Below are 3,782 nucleotides of genomic sequence, written 5' to 3'. Positions count from 1 at the left end.
CCTGACGTGGTGACGGGTACATATTTTCCTTTTATCTCTACATTTATTATTGATCGTTTCTAAGGTTATATGTTTATGTATAGAGTCGTTCTTAGTGAACGGCATTTTAGCTACAGTGTTGTTTGATTCGGGGGCTACCCGATAGTTTGTCTCCCTTGCACTCAGTAAGAGGTTTAGCAGAGCTCCTGGGGAGCTGGATTGTCCACTCGAGGTGGAGATAGCCGATGATAGGACCGTCATGGTCGCGAGGGTGCATAAGGCATGCTCGCTGCAGTTATTTGATGAGTAGTTTTCGGTGGACCTGGTCCCTATTCCTTTGCGAGGCAACAAGGTCATAGTAGGCATGGATTGGCTGAGCCCCAATGGGGCGGTGATTGATTGCGAGTTGCAGCTGGTGAGGGTTCACACTCCCAGTGGGGGAGAGTTAGTGATTCAGTGCGAGAGGCCACAACACGGACCGATTCTTTGCTCAGCAGCGAGAGCGAGGCACTACTTCCAGCATGGTTGCGCAGGTTATGTCGCATATGTGATGGATACCCGGGATAAGGGTACGTTGGCAGTAGATGATGTAGCAGTGGTGCGAGAGTACCCGGATGTGTTCCCAGAGGAATTGCCTGGGATACCTCCGGAGAGACAGGTTGAGTTCAGGATTGACCTGGTTCATGGTGCGGCTCCAATAGCCAAGGCACCGTATCGGTTGCCTCCTCCAGAGATGCAGGAGTTGTCTATGCAGCTGCAGGAGCTGCTAGACAAGGGTTTCATTAGACCGAGTAGTTCTCCCTTGGGAGCCCCGATCTTGTTTGTTAAGAAGAAGGATGGGTCGCACCGTATGTGCATAGACTACCGAGAGCTGAACAAGGTAACGGTGAAAAATCGTTATCCACTCCCGAGGATAGATGACTTGTTCGATCAGCTTCAGGGAGCATCTTGGTTTTCCAAGATTGATCTGCGCTCCGGTTATCATCAGATGCGGGTCAGGTGTGAGGATGTTCAGAAGATAGATTTTAGGACCCTTTATGGTCATTATGAGTTTGTGGTGATGCCGTTTGGGCAGACCAACGCTCCAGCCCCATTCATGGACCTCATGAACCGCATGTGCAGGCCGATGTTGGATCAGTCTATGATTCATTGATGACATCTTGGTTTATTCCAAGACTCAGGAGCAGCACGAGGAGCACGTGAGTGAGGTGCTAGAGGTCTTGAGGGGGGAGAAACTTTTCGCGAAGTTCTTCAAGTGCGAGTTCTGGTTGCGCGAGGTGCAGTTCCTTGGGCACCTCGTCAACTAGAAGGGTATACTGGTAGATCCTGCCAAGATAGAGGCCGTGATGCAGTGGGAGGTCCCGAAGTCTTCATCAGAGATTCGGAGCTTCCTAGGTTAGGTAGGGTACTATAGGAGATTCATTCAGGATTACTGCAAGATAGCAGTACCACTCACTCGACTTACTAAGAAGTCGATGGTGTTTCGTTAGGGGCCTGAGTAGCAGGCGGTGTTCGAGACCCTCCGGCAGTGTTTGCGCGAGGCACCGATTCTTATCCTACCAGAGGGAGTGGATAATTTTGTAGTATACTGTGATGCCTCGATCACAGGCATGGGAGCAGTGTTGATGCAGTGGGGGCATGTGATAGCTTACGCCTCCAGACAGTTGAAGCCTCACGAGGCTAACTATCCGACAGATGATTTGGAGTTGGGGACAGTGGTGTTCGCCCTCAAGATTTGGAGACTCTACCTCTTTGGGGTCTGTTATACTATCTACACGGATCACAAGAGTCTGAGATACCTCATGGACCAGCCGAATCTTAACATAAGGCAGCGTCGGTGGTTAGATGTAGTGCATGATTAGGATTGTAAAATCCTTTATCACCCAGGGAAGGCCAACGTAGTGGCCGACGCCTTGAGCCGCAAGACGGTAGTGGCCTCGATCAGGGATATATGCTTTAGGATGACAGTGATTACTCTGCTGTTGGAGCGGATCAGGGAGGCACAGGTCGAAGGCCTCAAGGAGGAGAGGCAGAAGTGTAAGAGGATCGTGGGCCAAGTAGCTTCTTTTAATTATGATAGCCTGGGATTGTTGACCCTTCATGGGAGAGTTTGGGTACTGTACTGGGGCGGAGTATGGCAGGTGTTGATGGACGAGGCCCATAAGTCTCGATTTTCCATCCACCCAGGGGCGACGAAGATGTACAGGGATCTTCGACTCGGTTATTGGTGGTCCTTCATGAAGCACGATGTCGCCTGGTATGTGGAGAGATGTCTGACCTGCAGGAAGGTCAAGGCAGAGCACCAGAGACCCCACAGCAAGATGCAGCTCTTAGACATTCCTGTATGGAAATGGGAGGACATTACCATGGATTTTATCACTAAGCTTCCCAGGACCGCGCGGGGAGTGAATTCCATTTGGGTCATAGTGGATCGGCTGTCCAAGAGTGCACACTTTATACTGATCCAGGAGAGCATATCGGCGAAGAAGCTAGCCGACGTCTATGTGCGTGAGGTAGTAGCATGGCACGGAGTGCCTGTTTCGGTAGTGTCAGACCGAGACGTCCGTTTTGCTTCCAGATTTTGGAAGCGGTTTCATGACGAGATGAGGACTCGTCTTCATTTTAGCACCTCTTTCCACCCTTAGACGGACGGGCAGAGCGAGAGGACGATTCAGACTCTTAAGTACATGCTCCGGGCATGTGTTCTAGACTTCGGTGGTAGTTGGGATACGTATCTTCCACTAGCGGAATTTTCGTATAACAACAGTTACCATGCTAGCATTGACCGTCCTTCTTTCGAGATGCTATACAGAAGGAAGTGCAGGACCCTGATTTGTTGGGGCGAGGTCGGTCAGCGAGTCATTGGGAGCACTGAAGTGGTGCTCAAGACCACAAAGTTGATCCTGCAGGTTCGTAGCAGACTGCAGACTGCGTAGAGTAGGCAAAAGAGTTACGCCGACAGGAGGCGTTCAGACTTAGACTTCTACGTGGGTGATATGGTCCTCCTGAAGGTATCACCCTGGAAGGGTGTTATCATATTTCGAAAGAGGGGCAAGCTAGGTCCCATGTTTATTGGCCCTTTCAGGGTTTTGGCCTGGGCAGGTCGGGTTGCTTATCGGTTGGATCTTCTGGCAGAGCTTAGCCATATCCACAACACTTTCCATGTTTCTCAGTTGCGAAAGTGTTTGGTTGACGAGTCAGTAGTTGTACCCTTGGAGGATATTCAGGTTGATAGCAGCCTGAATTATATCGAGAGACCAGTTGCGATATTAGATAGGAAGACGAAGACCTTGAGGAAGATGGTGGTTCAGCTAGTGAAGGTGCAGTGGCAGCACCGAAAGGGTTCAGAGTGGACGTGGGAATCCGAGGGGGAGATGAGGGAGCATTACCCAGAGTTATTTTTAGCAACAGCAACAGCAGACTTCGAGGACGAAGTCTAAGATAACTTGGGGAGAGTTGTAACGCCCCATTTATGGTATGTAATTCAAATAAAGTATTTTCATTTCTGAAGGGGTACTCGATGAGTCTGTAGCCCGACTCGTCGTGTAGAGACAGGACGATCACGCATATTGAGGTGGCTACTCGACGAGTCCATACGCTGGACTCGGCGAGTCCACCTGTCTGGATGAAGCCCTAATTTTAAGGGTTTTCAACCTATTTAAACACACTTACGCTCCCCCAACCTCCCCTCTATCACTCTCAGAACATTTCCCCTGTAAAACCTAGCCGTATTGTTGAGTTTGAGTGTGCTTGTGATAGCTTGGAAGCTTTGGGAAGGAAAGAAGGTCCATACAAGGGAAAGA

This window comes from Lactuca serriola, chromosome 9 (assembly GCF_051521515.1).
Source record: "Lactuca serriola cultivar US96UC23 chromosome 9, Lser_US96UC23_V15, whole genome shotgun sequence".
Lineage (NCBI taxonomy): Eukaryota > Viridiplantae > Streptophyta > Magnoliopsida > Asterales > Asteraceae > Lactuca > Lactuca serriola.
The sequence above is the reverse complement of the archived record's forward strand: the minus strand, read 5'-3'. Positions refer to the sequence as shown.